Raw genomic sequence first — 18822 nt, 5'->3', positions numbered from 1 at the left:
TGGTTTGGATCACGTAGTTATGTGGTACCACACTGAAACAGTCGACTAATCCTGGTCTCGATCAATATTTTAGAGGATAACGCATGTTAGGTCTGGGTTAGGTCTGGGATTTGCCCTCTTCAGTCTCATACTTTCGCATTCTTCACATCCTTGTTGGCCAGATCCTGGGTTTTTTCTGGTTTGGATCACATAGTAACGTGGTACCACACTGAAACAGTCGACTAAACCTGGTCTCGATCAGTATTTTAGAGGATAACACATGTTAGGTCTGGGTTAGGTCTAGGATTTGCCCCTCATCAGGCTCATGATTTCGCATATTTCTCATACTTGTTGGCCAGATTCTGGGCTTTCACTGCTTTGGATAACGTAGCAATGTGGTACCACACTGAAACAGTCCAGTAAACCTGGTTTTAATCAATAATTTAGAAGATAACCCATGTTATGTCTAGGCCAGGCCTGGGATTTGCCCACATCAGACTCATACTTCCGCATTCTTCAAATACTTGTGGAACAGATCCTGGGTTTTTTCTGGTTTCGATCACATAGTAATGTGGTACCACACTGAAACAGTCGACTAAACCTGGTCACGATCAATATTTTAGAGGATAACGCAAGTTAGGTCTAGGTTAGGGCTGGGATTTGCTCTCATCAGGCTCACACTTTCGCATATTTCTGATACTTGATGGCCAGATTCTGGTCTTTTTCTGGTTTCGATCACGTAGTAATGCGGCACCACACTGAAACAGTCCATTAAACCTGGTTTCGATCAATGTTTTAGAGGATAACGCATGTTTGGTCTAGGTTAGGCCTTGGATTTGCCCTCATCAGACTCATACTTTCGCATTCTCCACATACTTGTTAAACAGATCCCGGGTTTTTTCTGGTTTGGGTCACGTGGTAATGTGTTACCCCACTGGAACAGTCGACTAATCCTGGTCTCGGTCAATATTTTAGAGGATAACTCATGTTAGGTCTAGGTTAGGTCTGGGATTTGCTCTCATCAGGCTCATACATTCGCATATTTCTCATACTTGATTGCCAGATCCTGGGCTTTTTCTGGTTTGGATCACGTAGTAATGTGGTACCACACTGAAACAGTCGACTAATCCTGGTCTCGGTTAATATTTTAGAGGATAACGCATGTTTGGTCTAGGTTAGGCCTTGGATTTGCCCTCATCAGACTCATACTTTCGCATTCTCCACATACTTGTTGAACAGATCCCGGGTTTTTTCTGGTTTGGGTCACGTGGTAATGTGTTACCCCACTGGAACAGTCGACTAATCCTGGTCTCGGTCAATATTTTAGAGGATAACTCATGTTAGGTCTAGGTTAGGTCTGGGATTTGCTCTCATCAGGCTCATACATTCGCATATTTCTCATACTTGATTGCCAGATCCTGGGCTTTTTCTGGTTTGGATCACGTAGTAATGTGGTACCACACTGAAACAGTCGACTAATCCTGGTTTCGGTCAATATTTTAGAGGATAGCGCATGTTAGGTCTAGGTTAGGTCTGGGAATTGCACTCATCAGGCTCATACATTCGCATATTTCTCATACTTGATGGCCAGATCCTGGGCTTCTTCTGGTTTGGATCACGTAGTAATGTGCTACCACACTGAAACAGTCGACCAATCCTGGTCTCGGTCAATATTTTAGAGGATAACGCATATTAGGTCTAGGTTAGGTCTGGGATTTGCTCTCAACAGGCTCATACTTTCGCATATTTCTCGTACTTGTTGGCCATATCCTGCGCCTTTCTGGTTTGGATCACGTAGTAATGAGTTACCAAACTGAAACTGTCAATTAAACCTAGTCTGGGTCAACATTTCAAAGGATAACTCATGTTAGGTCTAGGTTAGGTCTGCGATTTGCACTCATCGGGCTCATACTTTCGCATATTTCTCATACATGATGGCCAGATTCAGGGCTTTTTCTGGTTTGGATCACGTGGAAATGTGGTACCACACTGAAACAGTCAATTAAACCTAGTCTGGGTCAACATTTCAAAGGATAACTCATGTTAGGTCTAGGTTAGGTCTGCGATTTGCACTCATCGGGCTCATACTTTCGCATATTTCTCATACTTCTTGTCCAGATCCTGGGCTTTCTCTGGTTGGGATCACGTAGTAATGTGGGACCACACTGAAACAGTCGACTAAACCTGGTCTCGATCAATATTTTAGAGGATAACGCATGTTAGGTCTGGGTTAGGTCTGGGATTTGCCCTCTTCAGTCTCATACTTTCGCATTCTTCACATCCTTGATGGCCAGATCCTGGGTTTTTTCTGGTTTGGATCACATAGTAGTGTGGTACCACAATGAAACAGTCGGCTAAGCCTGGTCACGATCAATATTTTAGAGGATAACGCATGTTAGGTCTAGGTTAGGGCTGGGATTTGGTCTCATCAGGCTCATACATTCGCATATTTCTCATACTTGATGGCCAGATCCTGGGCTTTTTCTGGTCTGGATCACGTAGTAATGTGGTACCACACTGAAACTGTCGACTAATGCTGGTCTCGGTCAATATCTTAGACGATAACGCATGTTTGGTCTAGGTTAGGTCTGGGATTTGCATTCATCTGGCTCATACTTTCGCATATTTCTCATACTTGTTGGCCAGATTCTGGGCTTTTTTTGGCTTGGATCACGTAGTAATGTGGAACCACACTGAAACTGTCCATTAAACCTGGTTTCGATCAATATTTTAGAGCATAACACATGTTAGGTCTAGGTTAGGTCTGGGATTTGCATTCATCAGGCTCATACTTTCGCATATTTCTCATACTTGTTGGCCAGATTCTGGACTTTTTTTGGCTTGGATCACGTAGTAATGTGGTACCACACTGAAACAGTCCATTAAACCTGGTTCCGATCAATGTTTTTGAGGATAACGCATGTTATGGTCTCGGTTAGGTCTAGGATTTGCCCCTCATCAGGCTCATGATTTCGCATATTTCTCATACTTGTTGGCCAGATCCTGGGCTTTTTTTGGCTTGGATCACGTAGTAATGTGGTTCCACACTGAAACAGTCGACTAATCCTGGTCTCGGTCAATATTTTAGAGGATAACGCATGTTAGGTCTAGGTTAGGTCTCGGATTTGCACTCATCAGGCTCATACTTTCGCATATTTCTCATACTTGATGGCCAGATCCTGGGCTTTTTTTGGCTTGGGTCACGTAGTAATGTGGTACCACACTGAAACAGTCGACTAATCCTGGTCTCGGTCACTATTTTAGAGGATAACGCATGTTAGGTCTAGGTTAGGTCTGGGATTTGCACTCATCAGGCTCATACATTCGCATATTTCTCATACTTGATGGCCAGATCCTGGGCTTCTTCTGGTTTGGATCACGCAGTAATGTGCACCACGCTGAAACAGTTGACTGAACCTGGTCATGATCAATATTTTAGAGGATAACGCATGTTAGGACTAGGTTAGGTCTGGGATTTGCACTCATCAGGCTCATACTTTCGCATACTTCTCATACGTGATGGCCAGATTCAGTGCTTTTTCTGGTTTGGATCACGTGGTTATGTGGTACCACACTGAAACTGTCAATTAAACCTAGTCTGGGTCAACATTTCAAAGGATAACTCATGTTAGGGTTAGGTTAGGTCTGGGATTTGCTCTCATCAGGCTCATACTTTCGCATGTTTCTCATACTTGATGGCCAGATTCTGGGCTTTTTTTAGTTTGGATCACGCAGTAGTGTGGTACCACACTGAAACAGTCAAATTAAACCTGGTCTCGATCAGTATTTTAGAGGATAACACATGTTAGGTCTAGGTTAGGTCTGGGATTTGCACTCATCAGGCTCATACTTTCGCATATTTCACATACTTGATGGCCAGATTCAGGGCTTTTTCTGGTTTGGATCACGTGGTAATGTGATACCACACTGAAACAGTCAATTAAACCTAGTCTGGGTCAACATTTCAAAGGATAACTCATGTTAGGTCTAGGTTAGGTCTGGGATTTGCTCCCATCAGGCTCATACTTTCGCGTGTTTCTCGTACTTGATGGCCAGATTCTGGGCTTTTTTTAGTTTGGATCACGTAGTAATGTGGTACCACACTGAAACAGTCGACTAATCCTGGTCTCGATCAATATTTTAGAGGATAACGCATGTTAGGTCTGGGTTAGGTCTGTGATTTGCCCTCTTCAGTCTCATACTTTCGCATTCTTCAAATCCTTGTTGGCCAGATCCTGGGTTTTTTCTGGTTTGGATCACTTAGTAACGTGGTACCACACTGAAACAGTCGACTAAACCTGGTCTCGATCAGTATTTTAGAGGATAACACATGTTAGGTCTAGGTTAGGTCTGGGATTTGCACTCATCAGGCTCATACTTTCGCATATTTCACATACCTGATGGCCAGATTCAGAGCTTTTTCTGGTTTGGATCACGTGGTAATGTGGTACCACACTGAAACAGTCAATTAAACCTAGTCTGGGTCAACATTTCAAAGGATAACTCATGTTAGGTCTAGGTTAGGTCTGGGATTTGCTCTAATCAGGCTCATACATTCACATTTTCCGCACACTTCTTGGCCAGATCCTGGCCTTTTTCTGGTTTGGATCAAGTGGTAATGTGGCACCACACTGAAACAGTCCATTAAACCTGGTTTCGATCAATATTTTAGAGGATAACGCATGTTAGGTCTTGGTTCGGCCTTGGATTTGCCCTCATCAGGCTCACACGATCACATTCTTCACATACCTGGTGAACAGAACCTGGGCTTCTTCTGGTTTGGATCACGTAGTAATGTGCACCACACTGAAACAGTCGACTGAACCTGGTCATGATCAATATTTTAGAGGATAACGCATGTTAGGTCTAGGTTAGGTCTGGGATTTGCACTCATCAGGCTCATACTTTCGCATATTTCTCATACGTGATGGCCAGATTCAGTGCTTTTTCTGGTTTGGATCACGTGGTAATGTGGTACCACACTGAAACTGTCAATTAAACCTAGTCTGGGTCAACATTTCAAAGGATAACTCATGTTAGGGTTAGGTTAGGTCTGGGATTTGCTCTCATCAGGCTCATACTTTCGCATGTTTCTCATACTTGATGGCCAGATTCTGGGCTTTTTTTAGTTTGGATCACGCAGTAGTGTGGTACCACACTGAAACAGACCATTAAACCTGGTTTCGATCAATATTTTGGAGCATAACACATGTTAGGTCTAGGTTAGGTCTGGGATTTGCACTCATCAGGCTCATACTTACTCATATTTCTCATACTTGATGGCCAGACACTGAAACAGTCAATTAAACCTAGACGGGGTCAATATTTCAAAGGATAACTCATGTTAGGTCTAGGTTAGGTCTGGGATTTGCTCTCATCATGGTCATACTTTCGCATATTTCTCATTTTTGTTGGCCAGATCCTGGGCTTTCACTGGTTTGGATCACGTAGTTATGTGGTACCACACTGAAACAGTCGACTAATCCTGGTCTCGATCAATATTTTAGAGGATAACGCATGTTAGGTCTGGGTTAGGTCTGGGATTTGCCCTCTTCAGTCTCATACTTTCGCATTCTTCACATCCTTGTTGGCCAGATCCTGGGTTTTTTCTGGTTCGGATCACATAGTAACGTGGTACCACACTGAAACAGTCGACTAAACCTGGTCTCGATCAGTATTTTAGAGGATAACACATGTTAGGTCTGGGTTAGGTCTAGGATTTGCCCCTCATCAGGCTCATGATTTCGCATATTTCTCATACTTGTTGGCCAGATTCTGGGCTTTTTCTGGTTTGGATCACGTAGTAATGTGGTACCACACTGAAACTGTCGACTAATCCTGGTCTCGGTCAATATTTTAGAGGATAACGTATATTAGGTCTAGGTTAGTTCTGGGATTTGCTCTCATCAGGCTCAAACATTCGCATATTTCTCATACTTGATGGCCAGATCCTGGGCGTTTTCTGGTTTGGATCACGTAGTAATGTGGTACCACACTGAAACAGTCACCTAATCCTGGTCTCGGTCAATATTTTAGAGGATAACGCATGTTAGGTCTAGGTTAGGTCTGGGATTTGCACTCATCAGGCTCATACTTTCGCATATTTCTCATACTTGATGGCCGGATTCTTGGCCTTTTATGGTTTAGATCACGTAGTAATGCGGTACCGCACTGAAACAGTCCATTCAACCTGGTTTCGATCAATATTTTAGAGGATAACGCATGTTAGGTCTATGTTAGTTCTGGGATTTGCTCTCATCAGGCTCAAACATTCGCATATTTCTCATACTTGATGGCCAGATTCTGGGCTTTTTCTGGTTTGGATCACGTAGTAATGTGGTACCACACTGAAACTGTCGACTAATCCTGGTCTCGGTCAATATTTTAGAGGATAACGTATATTAGGTCTAGGTTAGGTCTGCGATTTGCACTCATCAGGCTCATACTTTCGCATATTTCTCATACTTGATGGCCGGATTCTTGGCCTTTTATGGTTTAGATCACGTAGTAATGCGGTACCGCACTGAAACAGTCCATTAAACCTGGTTTCGATCAATATTTTTGAGGATAACGCATGTTATGGTCTCGGTTAGGTCTAGGATTTGCGCCTCATCAGGCTCATGATTTCGCATATTTCTCATACTTGTTGGCCAGATTCTGGGCTTTCACTGCTTTGGATAACGTAGCAATGTGGTACCACACTGAAACAGTCCAGTAAACCTGGTTTTAATCAATAATTTAGAAGATAACCCATGTTATGTCTAGGCCAGGCCTGGGATTTGCCCACATCAGACTCATACTTCCGCATTCTTCAAATACTTGTGGAACAGATCCTGGGTTTTTTCTGGTTTCGATCACATAGTAATGTGGTACCACACTGAAACAGTCGACTAAACCTGGTCACGATCAATATTTTAGAGGCTAACGCAAGTTAGGTCTAGGTTTGGCTGGGATTTGCTCTCATCAGGCTCACACTTTCGCATATTTCTGATACTTGATGGCCAGATTCTGGTCTTTTTCTGGTTTCGATCACGTAGTAATGCGGCACCACACTGAAACAGTCCATTAAACCTGGTTTCGATCAATGTTTTAGAGGATAACGCATGTTTGGTCTAGGTTAGGCCTTGGATTTGCCCTCATCAGACTCATACTTTCGCATTCTCCACATACTTGTTGAACAGATCCCGGGTTTTTTCTGGTTTGGGTCACGTGGTAATGTGTTACCCCACTGGAACAGTCGACTAATCCTGGTCTCGGTCAATATTTTAGAGGATAACTCATGTTAGGTCTAGGTTAGGTCTGGGATTTGCTCTCATCAGGCTCATACATTCGCATATTTCTCATACTTGATTGCCAGATCCTGGGCTTTTTCTGGTTTGGATCACGTAGTAATGTGGTACCACACTGAAACAGTCGACTAATCCTGGTCTCGGTTAATATTTTAGAGGATAACGCATGTTTGGTCTAGGTTAGGCCTTGGATTTGCCCTCATCAGACTCATACTTTCGCATTCTCCACATACTTGTTGAACAGATCCCGGGTTTTTTCTGGTTTGGGTCACGTGGTAATGTGTTACCCCACTGGAACAGTCGACTAATCCTGGTCTCGGTCAATATTTTAGAGGATAACTCATGTTAGGTCTAGGTTAGGTCTGGGATTTGCTCTCATCAGGCTCATACATTCGCATATTTCTCATACTTGATTGCCAGATCCTGGGCTTTTTCTGGTTTGGATCACGTAGTAATGTGGTACCACACTGAAACAGTCGACTAATCCTGGTCTCGGTCAATATTTTAGAGGATAGCGCATGTTAGGTCTAGGTTAGGTCTGGGAATTGCACTCATCAGGCTCATACATTCGCATATTTCTCATACTTGATGGCCAGATCCTGGGCTTCTTCTGGTTTGGATCACGTAGTAATGTGCTACCACACTGAAACAGTCGACCAATCCTGGTCTCGGTCAATATTTTAGAGGATAGCGCATGTTAGGTCTAGGTTAGGTCTGGGAATTGCACTCATCAGGCTCATACATTCGCATATTTCTCATACTTGATGGCCAGATCCTGGGCTTCTTCTGGTTTGGATCACGTAGTAATGTGCTACCACACTGAAACAGTCGACCAATCCTGGTCTCGGTCAATATTTTAGAGGATAACGCATATTAGGTCTAGGTTAGGTCTTGGATTTGCACTCATCAGGCTCATACTTTCGCACATTTCTCATACTTGTTGGCCAGATTCTGGGCTTTTTTTGGCATGCATCACGTAGTAATGCGGCACCACACTGAAACAGTCCATTAAACCTGGTTTCGATCAATGTTTTAGAGGATAGCGCATGTTTGGTCTAGGTTAGGCCTTGGATTTGCCCTCATCAGACTCATACTTTCGCATTCTCCACATCCTTGTTGGCCAGATCCTGGGTTTTTTCTGGTTTGGATCACATAGTAATGTGGTACCTCACTGAAACAGTCGACTGAACCTGGTCATGATCAATATTTTAGAGGATAACGCATGTTAGGTCTAGGTTAGGTCTGGGATTTGCACTCATCAGGCTCATACTTTCGCATATTTCTCATACTTGTTGGCCAGATTCTGGGGTTCTTTTGGCTTGGATCACGTAGTAATGTGGTACCACACTGAAACAGACCATTAAACCTGGTTTCGATCAATATTTTAGAGCATAACACATGTCATGTCTAGGTTAGGCCTGGGATTTGCACTCATCAGGCTCATACTTTCGCATATTTCACATACTTGATGGCCGGATTCAGAGCTTTTTCTGGTTTGGATCACGTGGTAATGTGGTACCACACTGAAACAGTCAATTAAACCTAGTCTGGGTCAACATTTCAAAGGATAACTCATGTTAGGTCTAGGCTAGGTCTGGGATTTGCTCTCATCAGGCTCATACATTCACATTTTCCGCATACTTGTTGGCCAGATCCTGGGCGTTTTCTGGTTTGGATCAAGTGGTAATGTGGCACCACACTGAAACAGTCCATTAAACCTGGTTTCGATCAATATTTTAGGGGATAACGCATGTTAGGTCTTGGTTCGTCCTTGGATTTGCCCTCATCAGGCTCACACGATCGCATTCTTCACATACCTGGTGAACAGAACCTGGGTTTTTTCTAGTTTGGATCACGTGGTAATGTGGTACCACACTGAAACAGTCGATTAAACCTGGTTTCGATCGATATTTTAGAGGATAACGCATGCTAGGTCTAGGTTAGGTCTGGGATTTGCACTCATCAGGCTCATACTTTCGCATATTGCACATACTTGATGGCCAGATTCAGGGCTTTTTCTGGTTTGGATCACGTGGTAATGTGGTACCACACTGAAACAGTCAATTAAACCTAGTCTGGGTCAACATTCCACAGGATAACTCATGTTAGGTCTAGGTTAGGTCTGGGATTTGCTCTCATCATGGTCATACTTTCGCATAGTTCTCATTCTTGTTGGCCAGATCCTGGGCTTTCACTGGTTTGGATCACGTAGTTATGTGGTACCACACTGAAACAGTCAAATTAAACCTGGTCTCGATCAGTATTTTAGAGGATAACACATGTTAGGTCTAGGTTAGGTCTGGGATTTGCACTCATCAGGCTCATACTTTCGCATATTTCACATACTTGATGGCCAGATTCAGGGCTTTTTCTGGTTTGGATCACGTGGTAATGTGGTACCACACTGAAACAGTCAATTAAACCTAGTCTGGGTCAACATTTCAAAGGATAACTCATGTTAGGTCTAGGTTAGGTCTGGGATTTGCTCTCATCAGGCTCATACTTTCGCATATTGCACATACTTGATGGCCAGATTCAGGGCTTTTTCTGGTTTGGATCACGTGGTAATGTGGTACCACACTGAAACAGTCAATTAAACCTAGTCTGGGTCAACATTCCACAGGATAACTCATGTTAGGTCTAGGTTAGGTCTGGGATTTGCTCTCATCATGGTCATACTTTCGCATAGTTCTCATTCTTGTTGGCCAGATCCTGGGCTTTCACTGGTTTGGATCACGTAGTTATGTGGTACCACACTGAAACAGTCAAATTAAACCTGGTCTCGATCAGTATTTTAGAGGATAACACATGTTAGGTCTAGGTTAGGTCTGGGATTTGCACTCATCAGGCTCATACTTTCGCATATTTCACATACTTGATGGCCAGATTCAGGGCTTTTTCTGGTTTGGATCACGTGGTAATGTGGTACCACACTGAAACAGTCCATTTAACCTAGTCTGGGTCAACATATCAAAGGATAACTCACGTTAGGTCTAGGTTAGGTCTGGGATTTGCTCTCATCAGGCTCATACATTCGCATATTTCTCATACTTGATGGCCAGATCCTGGGCTTTTTCTGGTTTGGATCACGTAGTAATGTGGTACCACACTGAAACAGTCGACTAATCCTGGTCTCGCAAATATTTTAGAGGATAACGCATGTTAGGTCTAGGTTAGGTCTGGGATTTGCACTCATCAGGCTCATACTTCCGCATTCTTCAAATACTTGTGGAACAGATCCTGGGCTTTTTCTGGTTTCGATCACATAGTAATGTGGTACCACACTGAAACAGTCGACTAAACCTGGTCACGATCAATATTTTAGAGGATAACGCAAGTTAGGTCTAGGTTAGGTCTGGGATTTGCTCCCATCAGGCTCATACTTTCGCATATTTCTCATACTTGATGGCAAGATCCTGGGCTTTTTCTGGTTTGGATCACGTAGTATTGTGGCACCACACTGAAACAGTCGATTAAACCTGGTCTCGGTCAATATTTTAGAGGATAACGCATGTTAGGTCTGGGTTAGGTCTGGGATTTGCTCCCATCAGGCTCATACTTTCGCATATTTCTGATACTTGATGGCCAGATTCTGGTCTTTTTCTGGTTTCGATCACGTAGTAATGCGGTACCACACTGAAACAGTCCATTAAACCTGGTTTCGATCAATGTTTTAGAGGATAACGCATGTTAGGTCTAGGCCAGGCCTGGGATTTGCCCACATCAGACTCATACTTCCGCATTCTTCAAATACTTGTGGAACAGATCCTGGGCTTTTTCTGGTTTCGATCACATAGTAATGTGGTACCACACTGAAACAGTCGACTAAACCTGGTCACGATCAATATTTTAGAGGATAACGCAAGGTAGGTCTAGGTTAGGTCTGGGATTTGCTCTCATCAGGCTCATACATTCGCATATTTCTCATACTTGATGGCCAGATCCTGGGCTTTTTCTGGTTTGGATCACGTAGTAATGTGGTACCACACTGAAACAGTCGACTAATCCTGGTCTCGGTCAGTATTTTAGAGTGTAACGCATGTTAGGTCTAGGTTAGGTCTGGGATTTGCACTCATCAGGCTCATACTTTTGCATATTTCTCATACTTCATGGCAAGATCCTGGGCTTTTTCTGGTTTGGGTCACGTGGTAATGTGTTACCCCACTGAAACAGTCGACTAATCCTGGTCTCGGTCAATATTTTAGAGGTTAACTCATGTTAGGTCTAGGTTAGGTCTGGGATTTGCTCTCATCAGGCTCATACATTCGCATATTTCTCATACTTGATGGCCAGATCCTGGGCTTTTTCTGGTTTGGATCACGTAGTAATGCGGTACCACACTGAAACAGTCCATTAAACCTGGTTTCGATCAATGTTTTAGAGGATAACGCATGTTAGGTCTAGGTTAGGTCTGGGATTTGCACCCATCAGACTCATACTTTCGCATTCCTCACATACTTGTTGAACAGATCCCGGGTTTTTTCTGGTTTGGGTCACGTGGTAATGTGTTACCCCACTGAAACAGTCGACTAATCCTGGTCTCGGTCAATATTTTAGAGGTTAACTCATGTTAGGTCTAGGTTAGGTCTGGGATTTGCACTCATCAGGCTCATACTTTCGCATGTTTCTCATGCTTGATGGCCAGATTCTGGGCTTTTTTTAGTTTGGATCACGCAGTAATGTGGTACCACACTGAAACAGACCATTAAACCTGGTTTCGATCAATATTTTAGAGGATAACACATGTTAGGTCTAGGTTAGGTCTGGGATTTGCACTCATCAGGCTCATACTTTCGCATATTTCTCATACTTGATGGCCAGATTCAGGGCTTTTTCTGGTTTGGATCACGTGGAAATGTAGTACCGCACTGAAACAGTCAATTAAACCTAGTCTGGGTCAACATTTCAAAGGATAACTCATGATAGGTCTAGGTTAGGTCTGGGATTTGCTCTCATCAGGCTCATACATTCGCATGTTACTCATACTTGATGGCCAGATCCTGGGCTTTTTCTGGTTTGGATCACGTAGTAATGTGGGGCCACATTGAAACAGTCGATTAAACCTGGTCTCGGTCAATATTTTAGAGGATAACGCATGTTAGGTCTGGGTTAGGTCTGGGATTTGCTCTCATCAGGCTCATACTTTCGCATATTTCTCATACTTGATGGCCAGATCCTGGGCTTTTTCTGGTTTGGATCACGTAGTAATGTGGGACCACACTGAAACTGTCGATTAAACCTGGTCTCGGTCAATATTTTAGAGGATAACGCATGTTAGGTCTGGGTTAGGTCTGGGATTTGCTCTCATCAGGCTCATACTTTCGCATATTTCTCATACTTCTTGCCAGATTCTGGGCTTTTTTTGGCTTGGATCACGTAGTAATGTGGTACCACACTGAAACTGTCCATTAAACCTGGTTTCGATCAATATTTTAGAGGATAACGCATGTTAGGTGTATGTCAGGTCTGGGATTTGCTCTCATCAGGCTCATACTGTCGCATATTTCTCATACTTGATGGCCAGATCCTGGACTTTTTCTGGTTTGGATCACGTAGTAATGTGGGACCACACTGAAACAGTCGATTAAACCTGGTCTCGATCAATATTTTAGAGGATAACGCATGTTAGGTCTGGGTTAGGTCTGGGATTTGCCCTCTTCAGTCTCATACTTTCGCATTCTTCACATCCTTGTTGGCCAGATCCTGGGTTTTTTCTGGTTTGGATCACATAGTAATGTGGTACCTCACTGAAACAGTCGACTAAGCCTGGTCTCGGTCAATATTTTAGAGGATAACCCATGTTAGGTCTTGGTTAGGTCTGGGATTTGCACTCATCAGGCTCATACATTCGCATATTTCTCATACTTAATGCCAGATCCTGGGCTTCATCTGGTTTGGATCACGTAGTAATGTGGTACCACACTGAAACAGTCGACTGAACCTGGTCATGATCAATATTTTAGAGGATAACGCATGTTAGGTCTAGGTTAGGTCTGGGATTTGCACTCATCAGGCTCATACTTTCGCATATTTCTCATACTTGTTGGCCAGATTCTGGGGTTTTTTTGGCTTGGATCACGTAGTAATGTGGTACCACACTGAAACTGTCCATTAAACCTGGTTTCGATCAATATCTTAGAGGATAACGCATGTTAGGTCTATGTTAGGTCTGGGATTTGCTCTCATCAGGCTCATACATTCGCATGTTTCTCATACTTGATGGCCAGATTCTGGGCTTTTTTTAGTTTGGATCACGCAGTGAAGTGGTACCACACTGAAACAGACCATTAAACCTGGTTTCGATCAATATTTTAGAGCATAACACATGTCATGTCTAGGTTAGGCCTGGGATTTGCACTCATCAGGCTCATACTTTCGCATATTTCACATACTTGATGGCCGGATTCAGAGCTTTTTCTGGTTTGGATCACGTGGTAATGTGGTACCACACTGTAACAGTCAATTAAACCTAGTCTGGGTCAACATTTCAAAGGATAACTCATGTTAGGTCTAGGTTAGGTCTGGGATTTGCTCTCATCAGGCTCATACATTCACATTTTCCGCATACTTGTTGGCCAGATCCTGGGCGTTTTCTGGTTTGGATCAAGTGGTAATGTGGCACCACACTGAAACAGTCCATTAAACCTGGTTTCAATCAATATTTTAGGGGATAACGCATGTTAGGTCTTGGTTCGTCCTTGGATTTGCCCTCATCAGGCTCACACGATCGCATTCTTCACATACCCGGTGAACAGAACCTGGGTTTTTTCTAGTTTGGATCACGTGGTAATGTGGTACCACACTGAAACAGTCGATTAAACCTGGTTTCGATCGATATTTTAGAGGATAACGCATGCTAGGTCTAGGTTAGGTCTGGGATTTGCACACATCAGGCTCATACTTTCGCATATTGCACATACTTGATGGCCAGATTCAGGGCTTTTTCTGGTTTGGATCACGTGGTAATGTGGTACCACACTGAAACAGTCAATTAAACCTAGTCTGGGTCAACATTCCAAAGGATAACTCATGTTAGGTCTAGGTTAGGTCTGGGATTTGCTCTCATCATGGTCATACTTTCGCATAGTTCTCATTCTTGTTGGCCAGATCCTGGGCTTTCACTGGTTTGGATCACGTAGTTATGTGGTACCACACTGAAACAGTCAAATTAAACCTGGTCTCGATCAGTATTTTAGAGGATAACACATGTTAGGTCTAGGTTAGGTCTGGGATTTGCACTCATCAGACTCATACTTTCGCATTCCTCACATACTTGTTGAACAGATCCCGGGTTTTTTCTGGTTTGGGTCACGTGGTAATGTGTTACCCCACTGAAACAGTCGACTAATCCTGGTCTCGGTCAATATTTTAGAGGTTAACTCATGTTAGGTCAAGGTTAGGTCTGGGATTTGCACTCATCAGGCTCATACTTTCGCATGTTTCTCATGCTTGATGGCCAGATTCTGGGCTTTTTTTAGTTTGGATCACGCAGTAATGTGGTACCACACTGAAACAGACCATTAAACCTGGTTTCGATCAATATTTTAGAGGATAACACATGTTAGGTCTAGGTTAGGTCTGGGATTTGCACTCATCAGGCTCATACTTTCGCATATTTCTCATACTTGATGGCCAGATTCAGGGCTTTTTCTGGTTTGGATCACGTGGAAATGTAGTACCGCACTGAAACAGTCAATTATACCTAGTCTGGGTCAACATTTCAAAGGATAACTCATGTTAGGTCTAGGTTAGGTCTGGGATTTGCTCTCATCAGGCTCATACATTCGCATGTTACTCATACTTGATGGCCAGATCCTGGGCTTTTTCTGGTTTGGATCACGTAGTAATGTGGGGCCACATTGAAACAGTCGATTAAACCTGGTCTCGGTCAATATTTTAGAGGATAACGCATGTTAGGTCTGGGTTAGGTCTGGGATTTGCTCTCATCAGGCTCATACTTTCGCATTCTTCACATCCTTGTTGGCCAGATCCTGGGTTTTTTCTGGTTTGGATCATATAGTGATGTGGTACCACACTGAAACAGTCGACTAAACCTGGTCACGATCAATATTTTAGAGGATAACGCATGTTAGGTCTAGGTTAGGGCTGGGATTTGGTCTCATCAGGCTCATACATTCGCATATTTCTCATACTTGATGGCCAGATCCTGGGCTTTTTCTGGTTTGGATCACGTAGTAATGTGGTACCACACTGAAACTGTCGACTAATGCTGGTCTCGGTCTATATTTTAGAGGATAACGCATGTTAGGTCTAGGTTTGGTCTGGGATTTGCACTCATCAGGCTCATACTTTCGCATATTTCTCATACTTGTTGGCCAGATTCTGGGCTTTTTTTGGCTTGGATCACGTAGCAATGTGGTACCACACTGAAACAGTCGACTAATCCTGGTCTCGGTCAATATTTTAGAGGATAACGCATGTTAGGTCTAGGTTAGGTCTGGGATTTGCACACATCAGGCTCATACTTTCGCACATTTCTCATACTTGTTGGCCAGATTCTGGGCTTTTTTTGGCATGGATCACGTAGTAATGTGGTACCACACTGAACCTGGCCACTAAACCTGGTTTCGATCAATATTTTAGAGGATAACGCATGTTAGGTCTATGTTAGTTCTGGGATTTGCTCTCATCAGGCTCGAACATTCGCATATTTCTCATACTTGATGGCCAGATCCTGGGCTTTTTCTGGTTTGGATCACGTAGTAATGCGGTACCACACTGAAACAGTCCATTAAACCTGGTTTCGATCAATGTTTTAGAGGCTAATGCATGTTAGGTCTAGGTTAGGTCTGGGATTTGCACTCATCAGGCTCATACTTTCGCATGTTTCTCATGCTTGATGGCCAGATTCTGGGCTTTTTTTAGTTTGGATCACGCAGTAATGTGGTACCACACTGAAACAGACCATTAAACCTGGTTTCGATCAATATTTTAGAGGATAACACATGTTAGGTCTAGGTTAGGTCTGGGATTTGCACTCATCAGGCTCATACTTTCGCATATTTCTCATACTTGATGGCCAGATTCAGGGCTTTTTCTGGTTTGGATCACGTGGAAATGTAGTACCGCACTGAAACAGTCAATTAAACCTAGTCTGGGTCAACATTTCAAAGGATAACTCATGTTAGGTCTAGGTTAGGTCTGGGATTTGCTCTCATCAGGCTCATACATTCGCATGTTACTCATACTTGATGGCCAGATCCTGGGCTTTTTCTGGTTTGGATCACGTAGTAATGTGGGGCCACATTGAAACAGTCGATTAAACCTGGTCTCGGTCAATATTTTAGAGGATAACGCATGTTAGGTCTGGGTTAGGTCTGGGATTTGCTCTCATCAGGCTTATACTTTCGCATATTTCTCAAACTTGTAGGCCAGATTCTGGGCTTCTTTTGGCTTGGATCACGTAGTAATGTGGTACCACACTGAAACTGTCCATTAAACCTGGTTTCGATCAATATTTTACAGGATAACGCATGTTAGGTCTATGTCAGGTCTGGGATTTGCTCTCATCAGGATCATACTGTCGCATATTTCTCATACTTGATGGCCAGATCCTGGGCTTTTTCTGGTTTGGATCACGTAGTAATGTGGGACCACACTGAAACAGTCGATTAAACCAGGTCTCGATCAATATTTTGGAGGATAACGCATGTTAGGTCTGGGTTACGTCTGGGATTTGCCCTCTTCAGCCTCATACTTTCGCATTCTTCACATCCTTGTTGGCCAGATCCTGGGTTTTTTCTGGTTTGGATCATATAGTAATGTGGTACCACACTGAAACAGTCGACTAAACCTGGTCACGATCAATATTTTAGAGGATAACGCATGTTAGGTCTAGGTTAGGGCTGGGATTTGGTCTCATCAGGCTCATACATTCGCATATTTCTCATACTTGATGGCCAGATCCTGGGCTTTTTCTGGTTTGGATCACGTAGTAATGTGGTACCACACTGAAACTGTCGACTAATGCTGGTCTCGGTCTATATTTTAGAGGATAACGCATGTTAGGTCTAGGTTAGGTTTGGGATTTGCACTCATCAGGCTCATACTTTCGCATATTTCTCATACTTGTTGGCCAGATTCTGGGCTTTTTTTGGCTTGGATCACGTAGCAATGTGGTACCACACTGAAACAGTCGACTAATCCTGGTCTCGGTCAATATTTTAGAGGATAACGCATGTTAGGTCTAGGTTAGGTCTGGGATTTGCACACATCAGGCTGATACTTTCGCACATTTCTCATACTTGTTGGCCAGATTCTGGGCCTTTTTTGGTTTCGATCACGTAGTAATGCGGTACCACCGTGAAAGAGACCATTAAACCTGGTTTCGACCAATATTTTAGAGGCTAACGCATGTTAGGTCTATGCTAGGTCCGGGATTTGCCCTCATCAGGCTCACACTTTCGCATTCTTCGCATACCTGTTGAACAGATCCAGGGTTTTTTCTGGTTTGGATCACGTGGTAATGTGGTACCACACTGAAACAGTCCATTTAACCTAGTCTGGGTCAACATATCAAAGGATAACTCACGTTAGGTCTAGGTTAGGTCTGGGATTTGCTCTCATCAGGCTCATACATTCGCATATTTCTCATACTTGATGGCCAGATCCTGGGCTTTTTCTGGTTTGGATCACGTAGTAATGTGGTACCACACTGAAACAGTCGACTAATCCTGGTCTCGGCCAATATTTTAGAGGATAACGCATGTTAGGTCTAGGTTAGGTCTGGGATTTGCACTCATCAGGCTCATACTTCCGCATTCTTCAAATACTTGTGGAACAGATCCTGGGCTTTTTCTGGTTTCGATCACATAGTAATGTGGTACCACACTGATACAGTCGACTAAACCTGGTCACGATCAATATTTTAGAGGATAACGCAAGTTAGGTCTAGGTTAGGTCTGGGATTTGCTCCCATCAGGCTCATACTTTCGCATATTTCTCATACTTGATGGCAAGATCCTGGGCTTTTTCTGGTTTGGATCACGTAGTAATGTGGCACCACACTGAAACAGTCGATTAAACCTGGTCTCGGTCAATATTTTAGAGGATAACGCATGTTAGGTCTGGGTTAGGTCTGGGATTTGCTCCCATCAGGCTCATACTTTCGCATATTTCTGATACTTGATGGCCAGATTCTGGTCTTTTTCTGGTTTCGATCACGTAGTAATGCGGTACCACACTGAAACAGTCCATTAAACCTGGTTTCGATCAATGTTTTAGAGGATAACGCATGTTAGGTCTAGGCCAGGCCTGGGATTTGCCCACATCAGACTCATACTTCCGCATTCTTCAAATACTTGTGGAACAGATCCTGGGCTTTTTCTGGTTTCGATCACATAGTAATGTGGTACCACACTGAAACAGTCGACTAAACCTGGTCACGATCAATATTTTAGAGGATAACGCAAGGTAGGTCTAGGTTAGGTCTGGGATTTGCTCTCATCAGGCTCATACATTCGCATATTTCTCATACTTGATGGCCAGATCCTGGGCTTTTTCTGGTTTGGATCACGTAGTAATGTGGTACCAC

Source organism: Colletes latitarsis, chromosome 1 (assembly GCF_051014445.1).
Source record: "Colletes latitarsis isolate SP2378_abdomen chromosome 1, iyColLati1, whole genome shotgun sequence".
Classification (NCBI taxonomy): Eukaryota; Metazoa; Arthropoda; class Insecta; order Hymenoptera; family Colletidae; genus Colletes; species Colletes latitarsis.
Note: the sequence above shows the minus strand (reverse complement) of the source record.